The sequence below is a fragment of the Callospermophilus lateralis genome, unplaced genomic scaffold (assembly GCF_048772815.1).
Source record: "Callospermophilus lateralis isolate mCalLat2 unplaced genomic scaffold, mCalLat2.hap1 Scaffold_105, whole genome shotgun sequence".
In the NCBI taxonomy this organism is placed as follows: Eukaryota; Metazoa; Chordata; class Mammalia; order Rodentia; family Sciuridae; genus Callospermophilus; species Callospermophilus lateralis.
The window spans coordinates 2696910-2724140 of record NW_027510702.1 but is presented as its reverse complement, the minus strand read 5'-3'; the positions used below and the strand labels follow the sequence as shown (position 1 = coordinate 2724140).

Genomic DNA, 27231 nt, shown 5'->3' with positions numbered 1-27231 from the left:
AATGAAGGAATATAGGATGATAAAGTTAGGGTCATGAAGGCTTCCACTGGGATTTCTAAGAAAGATCTGGGAGACCAGCAAAGTGCAGTAGGTTTGAAGTTAGTGGGCTAGCCCTGAGACATGATACAGGAATATTTGAGAAGGAAGCCAAAGCTGCACTGGAGATCCTCAAGGGTGTTAGTAACATGGATCATCTGCTGAGGAAAACTGTAGAAACAGATCAGAAAAAAAGCAAAGAGGAAGGCCATGTGGGCTACAAGCAGCAAGTCCAGATGTGAAGTTATACAAGCCCTTTGGGAAAAATTGTGGTGCCATGTGTTCCAGATACTGGACATGGAGCTTCAGAACTTGTTTGCCCAGGTGGATTTTGTTCTTGTTTGGTTCCATCCCTTCTATCTGTGTCCCTATTTCTCTCTTATGGAAATAAAATATTTACTCTATGCAAATTTATATAGGTTATATGTGACTTACTTTTGATCTTTACAGGGAAAAAAACTTTCACGAGTTTGCTTTGAATCTCAGATGAGGGTTTGGACTTAGACTTTTGGATAATGCTAAAACTGTTAAGACTATGGGTCTCTTTAAAATAGACTTAAGTCTATTTTGCACTGTGAAATAGACATGAGCTTTTAGGGGTTTGGGCTGAATGTTATGTTTTAGACATGAAGTCAAAAGCTTATTTGTGAGACAATACAAGAATATTGAGATATAAAATTATTAGATTGTGAGAGTTTTATCTTAATCAGTGGTTTAATCCATTGGTATGGATTTACTGAGTGATAACTCTAGGCACAGCAAGATGTGGCTGGAAGAAGTAGGTCACTGGAGGATGTGCCTTTGGAGTTCATATTTTCCCCCTGGTGACTAGACCTCTCCCACTTCTTCCTTATTTCTGTGTCCTGAGTTGACTTCCTCTGCCACAGCTTTGTACCATATTGTTCAACTCACCTCAGATCCAGAGCTATGGAATTATCTGACCATGAACTGAGCTTTTAAATCCATGAGCCAAAATGAACTGTTCCTCTTTTAAGTTGTTTTTGTAAGGTTGTTTGGTCACAGTGAAGCACCATTGACTAAAACAATGATGTAACAGAAATAGAATGCCACATGATAACAGATTGGAGTGATGCATCTGCAAACCAAGGAACACCAATAATTGCTGACAGTATCAGAAACTAAGAACAGATATTTCCCTAGAACCTTCAGAGGAACACATCCCTTCCTGCACATTGTCTTTGGACATCTAACCTCAAGAACTATGAGAGAATAAATTTTTGTCATTTCACACCACCCAGTTTCTGGTACTTTGGTACAGGACCCCTAGGAAACTGAGACAAAACTCTTTCTTTTCAGTTTTAAGATTCATTGCTCTGACTGACAGGCAGGTGTATCAATAAAGTCTGGATATTGCTGAAAGCTAATTGATTGTACACACTTATTGATCTACTTCAAGAAGATAGAGCTAATTAACTCTTTCGCTCATTACTTAGGGATGTACAGATTAAAAAATATTACCACAGAAATTTTGTATTCACTTCTTTTTATAAAATATTTGTTTTTTAGTTGTACGCAATACCTTTATTTTTGTTTATTTTTATATGGTGCTGAAGATCAAACCCAGCACCTCACTTGTGCTAGGTGAACACACTACTGCTGAGCCATAACCCCAGTCCCTGTATTCATGTCTTAGAATCTTTTTGATAGCTCTAAAACTTTTTTGCAATACAGAATTGTATAGAATTTTTAAAATTCAAACTTCCAAAAAGAACAAACAAATATAAAATAGAAGACAAGTGCTCAAACCCAAAAAACTTTCATTTGCCTGATGCACAGAAAATGTGATTTATTTTGAGCATTGCTCAGTGTGTTGCAGACATATTTTGAGGACAAGTTCTGGCATTTCTTCTGTCTTCCCTTCTTCTTTGCTTGCAGCTTAGTTTTAGAAATGTGCCCTGATTTTTTAATATTTTTTTAAAACTGTGCTCTCCCTCAGTTCTTAGCGAGGGAAGACCTGTATTCTTTCTTAAAAAAAATGAAAGGAATTCTTGCCAATCATAAATCAGGGAGCAGAGGGTACTTATGATATGAACAGAAGGTGAGCTACATGCTGCTGTCCTGGAGCTGTCCTTGTCGGTATTTATAAAGACACCATATCAGACTTAATAGCTAGATACATCCCTAGAGGACTTGTTATTTTATCTTTCAAGTAGAAATATATTTTATTTATATCTGTTAAGACTATTTTTAACAAAATGATAAATAAGTAGAAAAAAACAGTAGAAAAAAAGAAATGGGAGCAAAGAGAAGAAAGAAAGGAGGAGTACTGGGGCTTGAATTGGAGCAAATTATACTCATGCTTGTATAATTATGTCAAAATGAACCCCAATATTATTTATAATGATAATGTATGAATTTAATTTTTAAAAAGGTAGCTGGGCACAGTGGCACACACCTTTAATTCTAGCAGATCAGGAGGCTGAGGCAGTAGGATTGCAAATTCAAAGCCAGCCTCAGCAAAAGGGAGGTGCTAAGCAACTCTGAAAGACACTGTCTCAAAATAAAATACAAAATAGTGCTGAGATGTAACACAGTGCTAGAGTGCCCCTGAGTTCAATCCCTGGTACTATAACAAAAACATTTATTTTTAAATGCAGTGGTATTTATTTTTATTTTTTGTCAAAGAGCTTGTATTAGGAATATATTCACTGCATAGATAAATGATTTAGATTATATTGATATGAAGGAAACTCAAGACTAAATCATCACTTAACCAATAATTTATAAAAGCAATGAGTTTTTTAAATATATCAAATTAATTTTAATTCATTAAATTTTGCAAAAAGTGTAGAAATAATGTCTTCTAGCCATTATTATATACATGCTATATGTGACAGAATTTACGCAAATGGTGTAATTTGAAGGAAGAGATCAACGTGGAAGACCCAGAGAAAAGAAAACAACTGAAAGTGCTTTAGATGCATAAAGGAAAGCTTAGGCAGGAAGCTGTAGTTCTGCCAATCCAGGAAACTCTCTAGACAGTGGCAGGATTTTAGAAAACATCCCACAACAGAGGAGAGTAGGCTCAGTGAAGATCATGTGGGTTCCCTGGGGCTCCCTAAGTAATGACCCAGAGTGCAGCATGTGTGCTGATGCACACAGCAGGGTGCTCCACAGCAGAGGAATCCTGAGTCACAGGAAGGACAGCAGCAGAAGGCCTGACTTTCATCTGAGGGGCAACAGCACCTCACTTCTCAGGATTATTGTTTCAAATACACCTTGCCTGGATAAGCTGCAGCCAGAGCCTTGTGTTTCTGGGAAATCCAACAAGAAAATGCAACAATAAATCAGGGTCCATGGAAGACTTCTTCTCCCTACACATCTTAAGGGTACAATTGTCCCCTCATCCCAAAGTGAACCAAGTTTGGACACCCCAGAGGATGCCCAATAATACAGATTTTGCCTATACATACACAATTTTGATAAAGTTAAATTTATAAATTAGAAACAGTAAGAAATTATCAACAACTAATAATAAAATAGAACAATTATAAATATATAATAAATGTTATGTATGTGATTGTGGTATCTCTCTCTTCAAAGAATAAAAACAAATGTTAGTGTTTTTAAGAAATGGTTGACCATAGTAACAAGACACAGAAAGAGAAACATGGATAAGAAAGAACTACTTACTATATTTCAATGGGTAAAGGAAATGAATTAAAACAATTTTATGGGAAGAGTGCACATAAATTACAATCCATATGTGTGGTTGATAAAAAAGCAAAATAATGCAGCCACTATGGAAAACATGAAAGTTTCTCCAAAAAAATTTAATAGAGAACTACATTCTAACCCAGCAATACTACTTCTGAGTATATATCCCAAAAACATTGAAAGTCAGATATCAAAGAAATAGTTGTATACCCATATTCACCAAAGCATTATTTGCAGTAGCCAAGAAGTAGAAACAACCAAAATATTTATGAACACATTAATGGATAAAGAAAATGTGGAATGTACATATAGTAGATACAGGCAGCTTTATAAAAAAAATGGAAAACTAATCACATGCCGTAACATGGATAAACCTTAAAGACAATATGCTAAGCAAAATAAGTCTCTAATAAGAGGATATACACTGTATAATTTCACTTGGTATAAAGTATTTAAAATATTCAAAATCATAAAAACAAAGAAGAAAGTTTGCTTCCAAAAGACAAAGGGATGGAATTTTTATTCAGTGGTACAGAATTTTAGTTTTGCAAGATAAAAAAGTTCCAGAGTTCTGTAGCCTAACAGTGTAAGCATTTTTAACACAACTGAACTACATACTTTAAAAAAGGTTAAAATGGAAAATTGAATGCCATAATTTTTTAAAATTCTCTAAAGTATTTTTTTTTCTCTGTTCATTTCAAATCCTTGTATTTAATTGAATAGCAATGCATGCATGTTATTTAAAACTGGAAATAATTTTATGTCCTTTACCTCTACTTCTATATCCAGAAAAAAAATTCCATTAATAATTTCTTAAATATTTTTCCAGAAATACTCCATACATTTATGTGCACAAAAGTATATATGTTAATCCCAAGAATTTCAAATCGTTGCACAATGTAGTATGATGTATCTCACAACTAAACACTCAAGGTCACTCCAGGTGAACTGGGTTGCATGAAATAACCACACAGAGATAGACAAATACCTTTTTATTTGGATCCTGTGATGGTTCCTCTGACCTTAGGGGTCCATGAAATTAGAGAGAGAGAAAGAGAGAGAGAGAGGGAGATAGAGAGAAAGAGAGAGAGAGAGAGAGAGAGAGAGAGAGAGAGAGAGAGAGAGATGAACCCTTTTATTGGAGAGAAGACATTCAAATAAAGCAAAGGGTCAGGGTTCAGGTGGTTGAATCTAGCCTCATGATTTCTGCTGTCAGCAGGTTGACTCACATCTAGGGAGGCCACACCCATCTTATGAGTGTGGGGATTATGGCAGAGCAAGTGAAAAGAACAAAGAACAGAGGGACAACAACAGTTCAGTCCACTTTGTGTGTTCGATGTCCATAGTTCACATACACACAGCCTATGGCTGGCTTGCCACATTTCCACATTCTCATCACTCAAGGCTAAGGGGTGCTCATTTCCTATGTGGCAGCTCCCAACAGTAGTACATTGTTCTTCTGTGCTTTACCAAAAGTTTCTTAAAGCTTGTTTATCAATAAGTATATTTACTTCATTCTTTTAACAGAAAAGGCCTGTATATTCCAATATTCCATAAAACGAAGGTGTAGTGATGTGTCATGTGCTCATCTATTTACATGAGCTGAATGATGATTGTAAATAATGAGGCAATGGGGTGGGTGGCTGCGGTTGTGGCTCAATGACAGAGCACTTGCCTAGCATGTGGGTTCAATCCTGAGCACCACATACAAATAAATAAATTAAAGGTCCATCAACAACTAAAAAATATTTTAAATAAAGAATGAGTCAATAAGTAGTTTGCACACACCATCTGTTCACCTCTGTGAGTATCTCCTTGTGATTAATTTCAAAACAGTGGGTGTGTCATGTGGTGTAGATGGTATCTTTAGGGAACTTAAAGCACTGATCCTGGGCTGGAAGTAGAGCTCAGTGGTACAGTACTTGCCTAGCATGCACAAGGCCCTGTGCAGGCCCATAGCCCTGCAAAAAATCCTTTTGCATTGTCATTTCTTGGAGAACTGAAATACAGTAAATGCATTTAGACACTGACTTAATTTCATAGAAACATCCCTGAAAGGGTTTAGTCATTTTATGCCCCTGCCTACATTGAGAGAAACTGCTTCCCCTGTGCAATGAGGAAGAGGATCCCCATGCTGAATCATCTTAACTTCACAGTCACAATTGCATTTCTGACCTGAATCCCCCATGCTGGCTCTGACAAGGCAGTTTTGGTGTGGATCCTGCAGCTGATGGCCTGTGACTTCATAATGATCTGTGTTACACTGTACAACTGGTGTCATCTTTCACACAATTTCTTTATTCTTACATAGCAGGGCCCATGTGAGGATTTGGTGAATAAATGTGCAAAAAGCACAGAGCATGGGTTCTGGCATCCCCCAGGCATTCAGCTATGTTAATTTCTTTTGTTTCTTTCATAATTCTCTTTCTTTAGTTTTATGCTCTTGCTATGCTGTGATATCATCGATCTCATATGCTATTTACATTTTAATCTGAAATTTCAAACAAGATGCACAAATTTAAAATGAAAAGCAGTTTTTACTATGGTACCTTTGGAAAAATACTGTTCTATGCAAGGGTTCTGGAAAATGTTTTGTGTAGCACACTGTTGTATCTTGCATTTCTTCATGGGTGAGAGGAAATGAACATCTTATTAACACAACTTTTTTTAAATATTGTTAACTACCTATTTCTGTCACCACAGCTCTCCCACTGCCCACAGCATTAGCTACTTGTCTCTTGCCTCCTCTTCACCATCTTCAGTCTCTTCAAAGAAAGCTTGGCAGAATAAACAAAACAAAAGCATCAACAACAAAAATCTATTTATAGAAATAAAAACATGTCCACAGGGCCCCAAATGCACAGAGCAAGCTTCAAAAGTCTGGGAATCCATCTTCCACAGAAACATTGTTCCCCCCTAAAAGAAATTAGGATAAGTTTATTTTAGGATTGTGTGAAGATACAATAAGAAGATGTGTGAAGTGCCTAATAATTCCCCTCCAGGTACAACCACCTGATGAAAGAAAGTCAGGCTGCCTGCACCAGATATTGCTGCCCTCATGGCAATTACATCAAGAGGTCACACCAAGTGCTGCAATTTGCAGCAATTCCATGACTTAGTCATCAGTCATTGCCAGCTTTACTACAGGTTCCTCAGGAGGTAACTAAAAAATACTGAATAATTTGCAGAAGAAGATGAGATGATGAAGAAAACTAAACTAGCAACAATCATGTGAAAAGCTCAGGACTTGCCCTGCCTTCATTATTCAGGCCAAAGATGATTACACTGATCAATGCTGTGGTGGCCCCTGTGAATACACTGCCCTAAAGACTGTTGGAGTGTCAGCTTTTTCAAGAGAAAAAAAATACTCAGAGATAAAAGGTGAAAATAAGTGAATGCTTTCTCATTTGTGTGTGTGTGTGTGTGTGTGTGGTACTGGGATTGAATCCAGGGCCTTGTGCCTGCAAAGCAAGCACTAACAAGCATGAGAGCACAGATAAATTAAAAGATTTGCCCAACTTCAGGGCATCCCAATGTCACTCAAATAAATGCTAAATTGGAACTGTAGCCAAGGTAAGTTATCCCCCAAATTACTGTTAACATTTTTTCAAATGGCATAGGAACCAGCTCTGTTTCTTTCCTCACTTAACTGCATCTGAATTCACAGGTGTCTCTTTTGTGTTTCTAGATAATTAGTGTGAGTTGGAGGGCAGAGAATAAGCAGTATTCACATGAAGATGCAGGCAGCTGGATGCATGCTACTTGCTCACTCTCTCAGAGATCTCTGGGATTTACACCTGAGATTTTGAACATAACCCTGGAATTTACAAAACTATTTACTTTAGCTTTGGTTCCTCAGTGAACAATTCCAGTTATCTATATGCAAGTTTTCTAGCTACCAGGGTGAAGAAAATGCAGTCTTATCTCTAGAGCCATCGAGGTATGCTCTGACTCCTTTCCCCATGCTTATTGAAATTTTTCAGAAGCCTGAGCTGGTGTGCAATTTCCCAAAAAGTGCATCCATAATTAAAAAAAAAATCACACTCAGAAACCTAATGGTAAAACAGTTTCTAATGAAATGCATACATACTCTATAGTGGCTGTGCAAATAAGCAACTCAAAAATAAATTGAAAATATGTTTATATTGGTCAATCTGAGATGTTCATTAAATGTCAGTAATACTGAGGCAATTAAAGTATATTTAAAATCCAACCCTTGCTAGATGGGCCACAATCATCCCTTGGGCATGTAGTAAAAGAACGACCTACAATGGTAAATATGTGTCTTCTGAAGCACAAAGGCTCCATCAAGGTCAACCTCCTATTCCCCACTCAGGTCATTCTCAAGAACTTAATCATAAGAAGAATTTTTCTCCCAAGTCTTCAAGGGAAGAAAGAACCCTAAATTTGACAATTACTTGCCTATAGCAAACACAGCTAGCCTACTCTCACTTAAACTAATCAAGCCTTTGTACTTCTCTGACTCTGAGACCCTATTCTCCTTGCTTAGTTACTTCTTTTCATTTTCTTTAAAAATCACTAACTCTGAAGGTCACTCAGTTTAGCAAAATAATATTAGTCTCCTACTAGCCTTGCTGTAGCCAGTACCTCTGGCACAGGCTTTATAATGATAATCATTACCTAGGTTTCTTTTCAGGCATGAGAAGGCTGTTTTTTATTTTGTTTTGTTTTTTGTTTGTTTTTTTAAAAAGGACTCTTTCCATGGGCCTGTTCAGGTATGTAATGGGTGTCCTATTGATGTTAAAAGGCCAAAGCTCCACCCTCATATCATGCTAATGCTGACATTTTCTGAACACACAACCAAGGAAGAGCCATGAATGTTAATTACACCTATAAAAACCACTGATTACCTCACCTCCAATCATGCCCATGCCTTAAATACCCTGTTTCCATATCCCATAAATGTCCTCAAACCCTGTTCTCAGGAGGTCAATATGAGACTTAGGCTTCCCATCTTCATGTTTGGCTACCTTGTGGATAAACTCTTGCTCCTTTACAAAACTCATTTCACAGACTGGCATGCTGTATGGTGGGCAAAGGAGACTGGTTTGGGAACTCAGCTTGAGAGGTCACCACTAGCTTCCTGAAGTTTTGTGGGTACAATCCCCAGCGACAGCTTCCAGTGCCTTTTGGCATTTGATATGCACTTATGTAGCTCTCATAAAAAAAATTTACCACTATTGTATGTTACTCTGTTTTTTCATGTGCACAGTCTCCTGGACAAGTTGAAAGGAAAGAGGCCAGAGAGGCACCATGACATTTTGAAGATCTGTTTTGATCTGTTGCTTTCAGGTCTTAGTTGTTGGAAGTTCTTTACTGACAAATTCTAGAACAGTTCTGCTAACTTTTCACATTAAAAATAAAGTTAGAATTGCTTAGAAAGCCTATAGACAATCTGAATATATACAGTATGTAATTTATGCATGAATAAGTTATGCCACCAAGCTGATTTTATCATGTAAAATCCTCACATTTGTGAGGTGTTATTCAGAGATCTGACCAGGGTCAATGAAAGCATCTGTGTGCATCTTCCAGAGGTCCTCTGAGTTACCTCAATACATAAGACTTCATATTGCCACACAGGAGATCAGAACAGTAGCATGTCCCTTTGTTGTCCTTATAACAATTAGTAGTCTGCCCAGCAAAGCAGGAGGCCAGATACCCCAAATGCTGAAAGCTCTCTGTTACTTTTTCTAATGAAGTTAGTTAGTCACTATTTTTTTTTTCAAAAATTAAATGTAGTATACATCCATGGCAGGAAATTCAAGGGTGAGGCCCTCAGAAATAATTTCATGAGAACTAAATGCTCTATTTATTGGTATGGTCTGCCAAATGATTCTGGGAAAGAAATCCCATTGATGGAAAAAACATTTTCTTTAAGGATACTATGATAGGTTAATTACCTGCAATTTGTAAATGTGCTGTGAGGGTCTTGGGAGAGAAGAGGCACAAGTAGATTCCCTGTCATAGGATATATATTGCTCTAATACACATGCAAAATAGAGGAAGTCCAAGTTTCACAAATGGTGAATTCCACTGAAAAAGAACATTCCAAGAGGGGGCATGTGTCCCCGTAGTGTGATATTTGACCTTATTTCCATGGAGCAACATCATAGGAGTTAAACTCCAATGATTATGGGGAAGAGAGATGAGGGAGTCCCAGAAACAGTAATATAGTCAACCCCTACTCAGGAAGGTCTCCACTAACTTTCAGCAAAATGAGACATTCCATTAGTCTGGAGCAATTGCTATGCTACAAATTAGACCTGCTATTTAGGAATCCTATGTGCTTTGATTTAAAAAGGATTCATGCACTGTAGTGATCCAAATTGCCTCATGAAAGGTCACTAATTCAACCTCAGCCTTTGGGCAGGAATGAAGGCCCTCCTTGTTGGTAGGCCTTTTACCAGGATCCCTGAATGGGGAAAAGGGGAATCTCTCATTCCCCAGAAGAGGCAAAGCAGTTGTTTGTGCATGAATGAGGAGCCATTGAAAGTATGGCAAGCCATGGGCAAAATACACCTCCAAAGGGACAAGCATTTCATTCATAAACAGGTTAAGTAAACAAAGACACCTTGGTTATAAAGAGAGCACACACTAATATTCTCAATGCACTGCAGTGTATCAGGAATAATATAAGAAGCTAAAAAAAATAAGAATAGTTATTTTGAAAAAGAAAAGAAATAGAATTTGCTACCCAACTAGGTTAGAATGTGGTTGGTCCCAAGAAGGCCTCCCAGCAACATTTGGGAAGGTACCAAGTGAGCCTTAGGTACTACTTACTTACTCTAAGATGATTGGAAAACTTTCAAGGAAAAATTGTGGTCACCATGATATACTAATCACACAGATCATATACACAGAAATAATTTTGAAATAAGCTGCTCTAATTGTCATTCCTCACTTTTAGTTATTGCTGTTTGCCAGGGATCATTGTACTATTAAGTCCCAGATAATCCAGGGAGAGTATAAACAATTCAGAAAAGAGGAAAGTAGGATGTGATGACTTTGTGCTGCTCAGGAGAAAGAAATGCCTAACACATGGTGGGAAAGTAATCCACACTCCTTGCTCAGTAACAAAGGCCCAGAAGATCATAAAAGTCAGAGAAATATGAGAAGCTTATAGGCAGGCTTTTGCTTTTGCTTTGTTTCCCTATGGAATTTAGGGATATGATCTTGTAGGGGCAAAGTGGTCATCAGCCATTACCACCCTTTTCCAAATACTAATATTCCTTCACTTAACATGGCATTGCAAAGTGGTGAACTCATCATCTAAAAACATTATAAATGGAAAAATGCATTAAGTACACCTAACCTATCAAATACCACAATATGCTATAGAGCACAGGTTGTTCAAACTTAATATAAGATCATGTGGCCAAAGAAATGTTAAAATATAAAATTCAAAGTACAGTTTCTACAGAATGCAAATCACTATCACACCATAGTAAAGCTGAAAAATCACATGTTGGACCATGCCAAGTCAGAGACAGTCTGCAGTTCCTGGTTTTACACTCCCTGGTCATGTAACGCTTTCATTTTCCATGCACTCTGTGGTTTCACTGGACAAAGTGACTAGTTGTTGCAGCTGAGCTGATAGGTCAGTTCTGAGCCTAACCTGCCAGGACAAACCAATCAGTACTTTTTTCCACTGGCTCAGAGTGACTCAGAATTTCCATCAAAAGGTCATCAAAAGGAGGCAAAGAAGTAAGCTGAGTCTAACAGAATCTAAACAGAAGGTCAACATGACAGTGACAAAGTAAACATAATACAGGCCCTGACTTTCTGCTCAGGCCATAAATGAAACTCACAGACTTCAGGGAGGCCACACCATCAGCAAAAAGCCAAATGACATGGGACACATTCAGCACAGGATGATGACTGCTCCCTGGGAACACTTAGAAAGTCCACCACAGGCTTCAGGAGAAGATGTAATTAATTAGTCTTCAGGGTTAAGGCCAGGCAAACTTCCTCAGCACAAGCAAGAGCCAAGGACCAGCATGAGGAGTTAATGTATACCATGATGTCTCCTCCTATCATACAGTTCCACAAAAGCAAGAGACTGTCCTGTGCATCCAAATACCATTTTGCAAGGAAGGAACAGCACTAATAAATCAAAGCATTCCTGGAAAGTGTTCAACCATCCAAAACAGGCAACTGAGTCCAGCAGAGTCCAGATTCCGAGGGTACTTCTATAATTTGACATAGTTGAAGACAAAGTCACACCTAACACTGCCTCTCTGAAGGCTGCTGACTACACAAACCTGGCCGGTTTATTCTGTTTATCTCATCTGGTAACTTAAGCTCTATGGAGAATATGGAGGCTCTTAAACTAGAGGAGGAGCATAGAAGAACAAGAGCAGATGAATGTTTACCTTCCATATAATTACTCCAGGGAAGATTCTGTACAAACCTTGTTGGTTCAAGGTGCTTCCCTATGCTACCATTTTGCAGTTTGTAAAAGCTGACTAAATAAAGCTATGTAACTGCCAAGAAAGGGCTCTGTGCTAGCACATGAACATATTGAAAACACACATTTTTACCTTTGACCTGTCCACAGCACTTCATACACATAGTGCATCTTGCAGGGTTAAAAACAAACAAACAAACAAACAAAAAACCCTTTTTATCTCAGGACAAAACATAATGTTAGCTTAAAAATAAAAAATTTCTTTGCCCTCATAGGTCTAAAATTTTTTAAAAAGTAAATAGAATTAAATATCTGATGTGCAAAGGCAAAATCATCCCTGTATTTCATTCATCTTATAGAAATCTAGTTTGCAAGTCCCTTTGCTGTGATTTGAATTGACCTACTTGATGGAACATAGGCCAATTCCATTAGGCATCTGCCTGTGCATAATGATGAAAATAAAAAAACAAAACATAACAAAACAGAAAACAAACCTAGGTTCTATGGAAAAAATATGAGGGTAAGATTCACATTGAATATTTAGTAATATTCTGATTTGTATCAGAGATTGACATACTTTCAGATATTTTAAATTATCATTTACTCTTTTAAGTTTTTAAAAAACATTTCTTGAATTAAAAGCCAATAAATTTTATATCATACACTATTTGGGAAATTTCAGAATTGAAATTGTAAATATTCATGTTGTAAAAAGCTATTTAGTATCTTACGGACAAATTTAAATATTTTCCCTTATCTAATCATTTTTATTTTCTTATTTATCTTCCTGATGCCCATAACATAAATGTATATACTACTAACTGTATGGAAGTGAGAAATAAGTATCTTAGTGTTAACAAGAGTTTATAAAATGCTTGGCAATGACTAGTATTGGAAGTATTAGGCAAATATTTTCCTGGATCCACAAACATATGGGGTAAAAATGTTAAAATACAAAATTCAAAGTACAGTTTCTACAGAATGCATAACACAGATTAGCTTATGCTAACTCACAATGGGGTAAGGGGAGAATAGAAGTACTTTGGATTAGATAAAGGGAAATGAAGGCAGATGAGTGCAGTCCATGTTCTGTGGACACATATTCAATGGCATTGGTAAGGCTGAGAATTACAAGGAAAAGAGGAACAATCAAATCAGTTCCATATGTCTCTATCTACTTTTGTTTTGCAAAAACAAAAATTGATACTGCATTCTCAATGCCACTTTTGATTCAGTTGCAATCAAAGAAGTTTACAATTTCCAGTGTCTCCAATGGGATCACAAATGCACGTGGCCACTTTCAGCTTTAGAGCTCACAATTTCAGCATCTGAGTTATGAACAAAGCAGTCCTTTCCTGGAAAAGAGCATTTATGCAAGCACTTGGGGAATTAGAAAAGAAAAAAAAAACACTGGTATGATTTTCTAGTCAATTTCAACCACCTCTGCCAAGATCATGGCTCTGATATCTAGGTCTGCACCTACAGCCCCCATGACTGACAGAATGAGAAGGTGCCAATGAGGCTGGAAGTCACCAGCATCTGAATGCTATAAGTCAGCTTTATCTATGGTCCCTAGAGTCCATGAACAAGCAAAATGTGGAGTGAAGCTTATATAGAGATAGTTTTTTGTGTTGTTTTTTTTTTTTATTTTTTACTTTTTAACATTTAACTGGATAAATGTGGAGTAAAAAGTTTCTTAAGAACGATTTTGAAAAGAAAAAGTGAAAATTAATATTATAGCATGTTTTTTATTTAGAATGCATATTCAGCAATCTGCTTTTATATGAAACATACTAACTCTTAATTTTAGAAAATACAAATTTAATTTTGATGGCAACAAAGTAAACAGTCAAATTCAATTTTGTTAGAAATTTCACCTGTATCAATTGCACGAAAGGTGGAAGAAGACCCTCATCATTATACAAAATACATGTATGATGATGTGAGGGGGGAAGAGAAATGTATCACATTTGATTGTGTAGAGAGAGGTGATGGGAGGAGAGAGGAAGGGAAGGGAGGATAGGAAAGGCAGAAGAATAAAATAGTCACTAGTGTTGCTGTATGTATATACCTGGCCGTATAACTCATGTGATTCTGCAACCTGTACACTTGGAAAAAATGAGAAATTATACCCCATTTGATTAAAATGTATGATATGTCAAGATCATTGCATTGTCATGAGCAACTAATAAAAAAATAATAGATAATTTTAAAAATTGCAAGAATATGATTCTTGTTGGACCATGTCAGTCCAAATACATCTCAGTAACAATGCCTTAGATATGCATTTCTGGTCAAAAGCTATAATTGAGAGTACTTCTTTAATGGGGAATCCAAATAAGTAAACTTATAACCCCTAATTAAAGAGGAAAATATTTTGGTGCAAAAAGATAGTCATGATCAAGGCATTAAAATTGAACGGATATTTAATTACACTTAAACTTGTCCTGAAAGTAAACAACAATAAAAAGTGTCTCTTTAAATAAAGGAATTTTACCTGTATCTAATGACATGAATTTTCTTAATTGGGAATAAGTTGTACTTCTTAAAATCTATCAATTTTGGGGCTGGGGTTGTGGCTCAGTGGTAGAGCGCTTGCCTCACCTGTGTGAGGCACTGTGTTCAGTCCTCAGCACCACATAAATATAAATAAACAAAATGAAGGTATTTTAAAAATCTATCAATTTAAAAAACTTTAGGGGAGGCATTGTGAGATGTTAACTTTTAAACAGTTTATGTTTCTTGAAATAAAAATGTAAGGCATATCATATCAGGGCCACTCTATTAAATGTATACCTGGAACCTACCCTCAGGCTTTAAATGGGAATTCCAGAAGAATCACCACAAGCAGAGCTTTTAAAAATAAACTCTTAAAATGTATTATATATACACAATGGAATATTACTAAGCCATAAAGAGAAATGAAATTATGGCATTAGCCAATATATGGATGAAACTAGAGATTATCATGCTAAGTGAAATAAGCCAGTCCCCCCCCCCAAAAAAAAAAAAAAACAAAAACAAAGGGCAAATGTTCTCTCTGATATGTGGATGCTAACTCACATTAGGGTAGGGGGAGAATAGAAGTACTTTGGATTAGATAAAGGGGAATGAAGGGAAGGGAGGGGGAATGGGAATAGGGAAGATTCTAGAATGAATCTGACATCACTTTCCTATGTTCAAAGATGAATACACGACCAATGTAATTCCACATCATGTACAACCAAAAGATTGGGAAATTGTATTCTGCTTTTATATGTTAAAATATATTCTACTGTCATGTATAAATAAAAAAAATAAACTTTAAGAACATTTAATTCTATGTTGAATGATAATACAAATCCATTACTATCGCTACAATACTTTTTCTCTTCCAGTAAGAAACTCAAAAAAATCACTGACTCAAATATGGCCACAAGATCACTTGCTTTGATGCTCAGCCCCTTGGGAACTTCCTCTCTGTCTTTGGTCACTGTAAACACCTGAACCTGCCCAGACATTGATACTCAGCCTTCCCAGTACAGTTCATAAGACCCCTTTCCTTTATTTGTCATAAAAGTGTTCCTAAAAAATACTTTATTACTTTTAAAAAATCAATAGAAAACAACACAAATACAGAAATAAATAAAATGCATTAGTATAAAAGTAAAATCATACACATAAAACAGAAAACACATAAATAATCTTTAAGAAGAAGTATTGATACATTAAGCTTTGTAAATCACACTTCAGGAATTAGCATGAAGTTTGGTAGCAATATCAAGGAATATTCATTGAAACACACATTACATGCAATTAGAGTTGCAACTATAAACACTAAACCTAATCAGCTGAATGCTACTCTCTTAGGAAAAATTAACTTAAATATGCAGTGAAAGTAATCTAAATATACATGGTGAATTTAGTACTACCATTTTGTAATGACTACTTATCATATTCTGAGATGTTAACTTTTTAGAATTATTAGTAATGGAAATAAGTAGATTTTAAACTAGAAGACTTTTTCGTCTATATCTTTATGACCTCCAAAATACCTACTGCAGGGAAACCTGAATCATAACAGGTTTTTGTCTCTGCAGATCAGAAACACAACATGCAAGATCATTGGGCTTTTTTAAAATAATTGAATTGACCCTTCAGTAAATGAATGGACAAGAAATGTGGCATATATAAACAATGGAATATTACTCAGCAATAAGAGAAAAAAATCATAGCATTTGCAGGTGAATGGATGGTATTGGAGAAGATAATGCTAAGTGAAGTTAGCTAATCCCCCCAAACAAATGCCAAATATTTTCTCTAATATAAGGAGGCTGATTCATAGTTGGGTAGGGAGGGGGAGCATGGGAGGAATAGATGAACTCTAGATAGGACAGTGGGGTAGGAGGAGAAGGGAAGAGGCAGGAGGTTATCAAGGATGGTGGAATGTGATGGAAATCATTGTCCAAAGTACATGTATGAAGACACAAATTAGGGTGAACATATTTTATATACAACTTGAGATGAAAAATTGTGCTGTATATGTGCAATAAAAATTGTAATGTTTTCTGCTATCATTATTTAAAAAATAAATTTAAAAAATTTTTAAAAGAAAATAAAAAATTGAGTGTTTATTTAGTTATTATAATCTCTGCAACCACTGAAAAATTTAGGTGTTAATATGGTATTGGATTAATCACCAGACCAAAAAATGTTAATTTGATAATGTAAATAATAGATGAACTCTGGTTTCAATGACAGTATATTTTACAATATATTGAATGAGATTTGAAGTCTAACTCTCAGGCCACAGAATGCTCCTGCACATTTAAAAAATGAGAGAGGACAATCATGGGCAATTTAGATATTTTATATTTAAATATCACATTCTGGGTTTTCCTCTTGTATCGACTGTTTCCTATCAATGTATCTGATAACTAAGCATCATGCTTGATTTTAAAGGGATGAAGAAACTCAAGGCTGTACTTTCACCCAGATCTTTGGAATATTACATAAAGGGAGAAAATACTCAACTGCAGGCTACATCACCAATACTTACAATGATGTACTTAGAAGGGGTAGAGCTTATATTAAATTGTACTTCCTGAATTAATTAACTCACCTTTCACAGAAAAATCAGTCTACCTCTTTAGAATTTTGTAGAAAGATTTATCTTTAATTGTATTAACTTATTTAATCCTCTGAACTACTATTTGTGCAACAGAAAAAAGTAATTTACTCAATGATACTGGAGTCCTAAGATGGAATGATACATCTCCAAAAAGCAAGTTCACAGCTTCCTTCATACTACCTGGGAAGGAAATCCCTACTATCAGAACAACCTTCCCCTGGCTTCCTCTCATATGATGTCCCAGGATGGTGCTCATTGCCCATCAGGCAGCCATGGACTCTTTTCATCACAGAGATACTGTGTGGTGGCATGCTGACTAATCCCATTGGCTCTGACATTTGCTCTTTTACTTATTTATATATTTTAGTTTTTCATGATCAGCTCACTGGAATAGTAACCTTTTCATAGTCTATTCTCAAACTAAAAAGATTTGGTAGAACTGGAAATAATGAATAGCTCCAATAATTCCATTCTGACTAAATTTACTTTATGAGTATTTACTGGCAACCAATAAGGAAGAAATTTATCCAAATAAAATAAAAATAAATTTAAAATAAATGAAAACATGAAATTTCCAATTTCTTCAATTCCATTAAATATCAAATAATTAATTTTTGAGCTATAGGAACAGAAATAAACATGTAAGCTCTCTCTGAGGAAGGAGCAGAGACAACAGCTGACTCATCATTCGCTGATTTAGACTTGCAAAGCCAAGGCCATGGCTACTGGGCATCTCTGAAGAGCTGCTGAAGGACACCCAAGGCAAGGCAGAGGCCAGCAGAGCATCATAGATGTCTGCAGAGAAAAGCAACATATAAAGGTTAGCACACTGGGAGAAGCTCTCCTTTCTCCTCTTCCTTCCTTCTCTCATTTCTTTTTTAGTTAAGAGGTTAGAATTTGAACCATCTTGGTCATAAGCTTATTAGTCTTTGCCTGACAATAGACTAATAAGGAAAATAAAAGCCCTAGTTTCCAGTCTTTGTAATTATTTTATTATAACTATTCCCATCATGGCCAAGTCAGTGTGATGTGACTGGAAGGCACACAATCACACACCATGGAACACTTCTATCCCACACACACAGAAGACACATAAACAGCCTCAAGTGCAGGGAGCATAGCAAGACACCATGAAAAAGCAAAAGTGGTGAGTTTTGATAATTGATTACCTGTATTTTTAATATGATTTGATTAGTTTCACATTTACATAATTTAATTTTACTTTTTTATTTTTGCACAGATTCTATCAAGAATACTTTTATTATACAGGTATCATATGCACACTTTGCTTTGAGGAATATTTACATGCAGGGAGTTCAATTCTAAACCTCCATTTTATCCATATCAAGTATAACACACATTCACCTTACAGTGAATGAGCCTCACAAGAACAAGATATGAAGTTATTGCTTTCTGAACAGAGATCCCTGATTAAACAGAATCTTCCAAACCAAGAACAAAACTGTGTATCCTCTTGCTTCTTCATACCCTGTGTACAGATTAATAAAATTTAAAGACATGTTATAAATTACCCCACCACCATTAAAATAATAATATTAACTTTTATTAATTAAAAGTTAATATTAAAATCGAATCCTATTTCTCAAAAACTTGAAAGTAGTGCACCAGTATTTACAGATGCCATTAAACTATGCATAAATAAGTCTGTACACTCAACACACTGTTTCCCAAAATACAGAGCCTCCACAGGGGTTTGAGGGGTGACAGGCAGCAGCAAATGCTTAGTTCTCACCCGTTTCAAGTTTACTTGAAAAATCAAGATCTGAAATAAATATGCAAATAAAACTTTTAGTTCCTTACAGGAATGTGTCACTCCAAAGAGTCACCCATTTAAAGAGTTAACTTTCAAAGTTAAAAAAAAAAACAGACAAAATAAAAATGAAATGTCAGTAGAAATTTTTCCTACAAGTTTCCTACAACAAGAAGGCCCCTCTGTGCACCGGGTTTGCCCCAATGTAGCACCTGCTCACTGGCAGCAGAGCACATGGTACCTTTGCCTCCTCCTGGAGTGCACCATCACCTAGGTAGGTAGATAATCTGAATATCATTAATCTAAACTTTCAACAGCTAGGTGTATGATTTCTTGTCAGCCCTGGGGAACTTATGAGAAGGTTCTAATACTCTGTAGCACCACTTTCAGAGGAAGGAGGGATGGGGTTCCAAAAAATAAAGGCTGAACAATTAAAAACAAAACAAAAACCAACACTTGTCACCTTGGGATAATGTGTTCAAGGACAGACACTGCAGTGCTAGAGAATCCGCAGGGATCCCAGAGGGCAGGTCAAGATCCTGCATGCCTCAAGTGACAGAGGACTTTGGATAGTTGGATAAGAGGGGTTGGAATCTCCTCCCCCAGCAAGGGTGCCTCCAGTCTGTCCCAGTGGAGATGGATTCCTCTGTCCTTTCCCCTCTGGCCCTGTGCTCACCTCCGTTTTACTCCCTCTGCTTCTCAATTTTCTCCAGAGTCTTATTAGAATCTGCTGGACTCTGGTCTCTGGGGTTAATATAGGATTTGTCTATGAGAATCAGGGCTTCTTTGATGTAGTTCTGCACCCCAGACACAGGAGTACAGATGACATGGCTGCCAAACCCGTGGGTAATCAGGCTAAAATAAGACAAGCAGTTCTGTTTGTAGGTTTCTAAGACCAGGGAGTGCCTTTTGTTGCCATTGTGTGTTTGGTCTTGATTGAGAAGGTCCGTGAATTCTTTACAAACTTGCTGAGCCTCCCACAGTGTTATTCTTTCTTGTTGCCATCTTGGTTTACTCTCCTAGGTAAGGCCTGGCTAAATATTTGGCCACTGGCTTACTAGAAAACTCCACTTTACAGCCATATGCAAAGCCCCAAGCCAAGTGAACAGCTTTTCCTTCCACCAAGAATGTCAGGAGGATCACAAGAGCAGCTTTCTGTCTCCCAGCTGGAAGTTTCAGGCCAGTCTTGTCCAACTTTTCCCACAACTATCAGCCAGTTTTGGGCTTTGTTTTTTGAAAACACCTCCCAGCAGAGAGGCCTTTAAGCATTCAGAAAATGACAATCACCTCTGCACTTCAGCCACAGTCACTTACATTTGGATGTGGAGCTGAAGAGAGACAATCTTCCCAGAACCAAGCAGAAGACTTCATAGGATTTATCAGGGCTATCACCAGCTCCTTCTGACAGGGGAGACTCAGGGGGTTTTAAGCCATGGAAAATGGGACCTTTGCAGATTACCGTCTGATCATGCCCAGGCAGGTTTGGGTTGACATTCTTCACCTCTTCTATCTGGTGAACCATGTTGTGGAGCCTCAGGTTCTTTGCCAGGCCTGTAGCATTCAGGGTGTGCATGTGGGGCAACAGCAGATCTGAATGGCTGTAGGCATCCCCGAGGACGCCCACAGCACTTCCTCTATCCCAGAGAGTTGAGGAAGCAGGCCGGCCAGGCGCCCTAGTTGTAAAGGCAGGGCGGCCCCCTCCTGACTCTGGCGGCCAGGCCAGGACCATTGCTGACTGTTGGCGGCCACAGGCTGGTGCAGGGGGCTAATGGCTGCAGCATAGGCTTTACTCAAATGTGAGTAGGGATCCACGGACTGAGTGTAAGCCAACTGCTGCTAGGGCGGTGGAAAGTAGGGTGGCTGCTGGTATTCAGGACTCCAGTGTGGGACCGCAGTGTGATGGAGCTGTAAAGATGCTGCCCTGCAGTTAGGTGGGAGATGCGCTGGTGGGGGTGGGGCTGAGTCCTCAAAACCCTGCGGGAAGGTCTGGGCACTGGGTTTCCAGGGCATTCAGAAGCACCAAGTCAGGACATCTGATCCCAAGCCAGATAAGTCCAAGCCTGTGCTCCAGAGGTAGGTCAGCTTGCAGCAAACACTGTGCCAAACGTGCTTGCTCATCAGCCACAAATGTTGGAGTCATAATTTAATTTCAAATAATAACTATATTCTATTTTTTATTTTTATTTTTTTTAAAGATGAAGGGTATCAGGCAGTGCATTCTTTTAATATTTATTTATTTATTTATTTTATTTTTCGGTGGACACAACATCTTTGTTTGTATGTGGTGCTGAGGATCGAACTCGGCCGCATGCATGCCGGGCGAGCGGGCTAATGCTTGAGCCACATCCCCAGCCCAATGACTATATTTTAACACTGATTTGTGAAACTCATGAAAAGTTAAAGGTTGGCTCTTGCTAGCTGCTGAAAATTGGTACTAGCACATGACTCAATGGGGACATATTGTAAGGATTTTCTGAATGTATCCCAGGACGAATACATAATATATTTCATGCAAATTTAAACAGGAAAATTTAAGTTATGTTTTAAATACACATGGAAACTGATATTCATGTAGAGGCATGGATTCAAAATAGCTCTAAGTCTTGAGGTAATATTAGGTTTAGTATTGTACAATAAGGTTGTTTGGGTTTTGCCAAGAGATCGTGCAACATCGACTCTATATATACTGTGAAATTCAATTGAGTTAATAGAATAAACTTAGAGTTAACATAAAATTTTGAGTTGGGTGAGGAGTCATTCTAGAGGAAAAATATCAGTATTGGGAAACATGAATATACATAAGAATGTATCAGTGAAAAAATTAGACCAAAACATAACATCATGTATGATCTGAATCACAGAAGGACATTAGGTGGGGAATTTGGATACATAGTATGTGTGTGTGAGAGTGTGTGTATATATATATATAAATTCTGCGATGCAATGATGTATCCTATAAGTCAATAAATGATGACACAGTAAGTGTACCATTAATAATGTAATGTCTTAGTCAACATCCACTTAAATGTGCACAGTATGTAGGTTTATTGGGGAGAACAAAGAGTTTAGGCTTAATAATGAATTATCATTCACAGTAGGTTTTGAGTGATGTAGTGAAAGGATAATGTCAGCCCCCATGAGAATCCATAAGCAGGTACATTGGAAAATATGTATGAAATTTGATAAAAATATATAAGTTCTGAGATATAGAAATGTATCTCATATGTTATATGATTATTAGTATTTTTAAATGGAGAATGGCAGAATATAGAAGATGAAGAAGACACAAAATCTACAGTCACCATTGGCATTGAATATTCAATGTTTTACTCAAGAAACACATAGGAGTTCATAGGTATACTGAAATGTCCTACAAATTCAATTTTGGTATTAACATAAGTTGAGGATTCATATTGAATTATCTGTCAGTCACATTACTGTTATGAAATGAATATGAATATCAGATAACATGCATTTTTTTCACTACACCTCTTAAAAACTTTGATAACTATGGTGTTTTGATAGGGCAATATATATGTTTACTAATTTTTTTCCAGTTGATTCATGAATATAACTCAGGACTTATACATAATATATTTCTTACAAATTTAAAAAAAATGAATTATGTTTTAAGTGTACATGTAGTCTCATATTAATATACAGGCATGGATTGGAAATAGCTCCAATTCTGGTGGTAATGATAGGTTTAGTATTGCATAATGAGTTTGTTTGGGTTTTTATTAAGTGATCCTATAGGTTTCTCAAAAATTATGTATGATTAATAGATTGTTCACACCCAAATGAGTAGTAAAACAAATATATGCATTAGAAAACATTAATTTTAAGGCACTGGGTTTGATCCTCAGCATCACATAGAAAAAATAAATAAAATAAAATTATCTACAAATATATATATATATATATATATATATATATATATATATATATATATATATACACATATAAATGTAGCAATAATTTCTTGGGCATATCTGAGAACTTCACCAGAATTAAAGGGAACTTTCTTTCTAGTTCAGGCACTTGATGTAGTTTCCAAGGAAGAACTAGAGTAGGTATATTCTTAGGTAGTAAAGTGCACTAAAACATTAATTCAGTGGGGTAGCTTTTAGTGATAAGGTTAAAATATCCTTTTTTATACTAACAAAGCAAAGATACTTCTGAAAATAAACAGCCATATCCCCCCTTTTTGGAGTTCAGTTGCCTAGTGGCATTTTATTATTGAAAGCTCAGTCCTGATCCCTGATTCCAATCCAATGATGAGAACATGGTTTTGAGAAAAAGGAAAAATAAGTTTTTGCTTTGCTAGCAAAGGAAAAATATAGTGGACTGCTGTTCCAGAGGCTGTGATTCTCCCCATTAGGGCCACCAACATGTGCTTAAAGGAGTCACTCAAAGACTAAATTCCAAGTGTTCCCTATTCAGAGTTGTAATTCACTTCTTAATTTGGGTAATAATCAATTATTAATTTTCAGACTGTACCTGCCCTAGTGCCTCCACAGTGTGTAGAAAAGCAGTGCTCAGGCTGTACCTGCCCTGGGTGCCTCCATGGTGTACACAACAGCAGTTCTCAGGCTGTGCATGCCCTGGGTGACTCCATGGTGTACAAAATATTAGTTCTCAGGCTGTACCTGCACTGAGTGACTCCATGATGTGTAAAAAAGTAGTTCTCAGGCTGTGCCTTTTCTCGTGACTCCATGGTGTGTAGAACAGTAGTCCTCAGGCTGCACCTGCCCTGAGTGACTCTATCATGCACACAACAGCAGTTCTTAGGCTGTGCCTACCCTGAGTGACTCCATGGTGTACACAACAGTAGTTCTCATGCTGTGACTTCTCTGAGTTACTCCATGGAGTGTAGAACAGCAGCTGTCAGTCTGTGCCTGCCTTAATGACTCCATGGTGTATAGAACACCTGTCTCAGACTGTGCCTAAACCTTTCTTACTCCATTCTGCAAAGCAGTAGTTTGCTGTGAGCTTCTCCATTTTGAGTTTATGTGCTGAGGTAGAGTGACCATACCTGTTTGTTCAAGTAAACAGCTGCTTTCTGCCTGATACCCCCACAAGGCATAAGTTACTAAGTTTCTTATACATGCCAGTGTTATGGTTAAAGCTTTGTCCCGGGTTTCATAAACTGACTTCTAGACCACTCACATATAATTGAATCAAACCTTTATTGAAGCACACCGGTGGTGACTGACCAGAACATAAAGATGTTCTACTGATCAGTTCTGAACAATTGCAATGGCACTCCTTATAAGCCTGAAAACTGCAAAAGAGACATATGGGGGTCTAGTCAATGCAAGCAAGCAGGTTACAGAGTGGGAGAATGCAGTCAGGTAGAGGGAAGCCTAACCAATCACATTAACCCAATCACCCCAGTTACAGAAACAGGGCCCCATTACCCTAGTTACAGAAACAATACCCCATTAGGTCCATGTTCTTAAATGTTTCTGTAGCAAAAGGAAAAGAACATCTTGCCCCAGTCATTACTCATGTACTTGGAATGTTTGTTTTACAGAATGGAGTCACAAAACAAAATGGAGTCACATATACTATCATATTTACTATCACAATTAGACCCAGTTAAATATCTCTATGAGCCTCCATGCTTCACTTGCAAGACTATTTTCAAGGATGATACCATTATGCCTATAGTTGAGCAAACTTAAGACAATATATATCAAATATCCTTCAGGGAAATATGTTAGGATACAAAAGAGCTGAGAAGTTATTCCTGAGTGTGAGGAAGAACTGGAAGCTTCTTTATATGATTCTAGAATGTGATCTCTGTGATCATATGGAATCTCTGTGCACCTGTGTATTTGTCTCTGTTCTCTATCTCTACAACCTACACCTTCACTACCTTCACTGTTAGTTATCAGTATTCTCCCATATGTGACTTTATATACTTAGTTTTGAATCCTAGTTTTGCTGTTAACTAACTATTGCTTTGTCTAAAATTTCTTCTTGTAAGGTAGACATAAAAAAAATAGTAAATTAATTAAATCAAGGACACTAAAGTACTTATTAATTAGTTGGGCACCATGTAAAATAAGGTGATATTACTTGTGTTTGTTAAATGTTTTTCTCTTCCATGTGTTTAAATTTTAAATTATACATAAAAACATTTCAGAAATGTGTCCTATAGACTAAAATAAATCTTAGGTGTTTTAACCACTAAACTACTTAACTCCATTAGCACACTATAGATGACAGCCCTTTTTATGAGTGACATTGAACTGGCAGAGGACAGTTGGAAATATGGTACAAACTGAGTGTTAAAAAAATATAAACTTGATACATAAAAGTAGGGAGGAAATAAAAGAGAGAGATTCTAGCCTCTGTGCTTAGATCCCTTACATCTCTTCTCCACCTCACACCTAACATTCTTGAATAAAAAGCAAAACTTAATACATTATAAAATCTGCAGTATGGGAACTGAGAGTACATGGATTTGGAAAATCTTTGAGGAAATGTGGAAATTTTCTAAAACTAGTATGGTATTATTTGCACAACTCTGAAAACTTACCAAAAATATTGAATTTTACACTTTACATTGAATTTTTATACCAGGTGAATTTCATGATATGTAAGTTATACTCCAATAAGGCTACTTTAAAAATTCAAATTACATTGTATTTTAAAAGCTTTGAGTGCCTTCAGTGATGCTTATATCTTAACAAAAAACACACACACACATATTATAATTATTAGATAAAGTTGAATGTACTGTTGCTAAAATAGGGGAATAAAACAAGTTATAGCAAACCCAACAATTAGAACTTAATTCAGAAGATTCAAATGGCTGTGACACAAATGGATCTGGTGCTAGGCAGTTTACATATTTTATTATATGTCCCTTTTACATTTCCCTCTCTCTCTCTCTCTCTCTCTCTCTCTCTCTCTCTCTCTCTCCAGGCAACTGAACCTAAGGTACTTGAACACTAAGCCACATTCACAGCACTTTTTGAAATATTTATTTATGGATAGGGTCTCATTAAGTTGCTGAGGGCCTCACTAATTTACTGAGGCTGGCTTTGAACTCAAGATCCTCCTGCCTCAGCCTCCAGAGTCTCTAGGGTTACAGGTGTGCACCACCATGTCTGGCTACGTGTATCCTTAAATTTTTTTATTATGTCTTGGACTGATTTGCAAAATAATTTAAAAACATGGCGCAGTCAGGCTGCAGCAAAATAACCGGGGGTGACAAACAACTTGTGTACATTGATACAGCAGGAGTGCGGAGCCGTTTATTGTAGGACAGGAGGGATATATATATATATATATATATATATATATATATATATATATATATATATATATATATGTATTCCACACAGCTTATCTTAATTAACATAAACTAGATACAACAGTCAACCAATAAGGAATCCCATACTTAATGGCTCGCTGGCGTTACTTCACAAACCACTCCCTCTGCAAAATGCCAGGCACCATCCTGACTTGTTTACAGACCCTAACAAGAACAAGTTTATATTCCAATGTTTTGTTCTTTTTTTAATATTTGTCTTTTAGTTGTAGTTGGACACAATCCTTTATTTTATTATTGAAGAATAATCATCTCTATTTTAAATGGAATGCTGTATTTATTCTTAAATGCAATCAATCATGTCATACACCAGAATGTTTTAAATCCAATTGGTGAATGAATCATTTTCCCTTCTTAATATGGAGATTATCATACCATCTTTCTATTTACCCTTATTCTGAGGTAAAACATATTTAACCATGTTTCCAAATGCAAGTATACACTAATTTATACAAAAATAGCATATGCATAAGAAGCTCCAAAAATAAAACCAGAATTTTCTATCTGAAGATTACTGTCACAGTTTCACAAAAATAACAGGGGTGAGTTTCAATTAAAGAACAAAACATTGGGCTGGGGTTGTGGTTCAGTGGTAGAGTACTCACCTTGTATGTGCAAGGCTCTTGGTTCCATCCTCAGTACCCACAGGAGCAAGAGTATCTGGCCTTGGGGATGGCACCAGAGAATCCAGAGTCACCCAGGTTGAAGAGTAAAGAAATACCCTTGTGACACATCTGAGGGATACTCCTGTGCAGTGGGCAGGTGGCCTGTCCTCTGTCTTTCCCCAGCTCATAGGCATGGGCTGCCCTCTATGTGTCCCTCCCCACCACAGAAGTAGTGAAGTGCCCAAAGCCTTCACA

The 27231-nt window shown here is 36.9% G+C and overlaps 1 pseudogene; it reads right to left on the bottom strand.

Annotated features, from left to right (window-relative positions):
- Positions 1-20755, bottom strand: part of LOC143640003 (semaphorin-4C-like) — a 64261-nt pseudogene extending 43506 nt beyond the window's left edge.
- Between the last annotated feature and the right edge of the window lie 6476 nt (positions 20756-27231).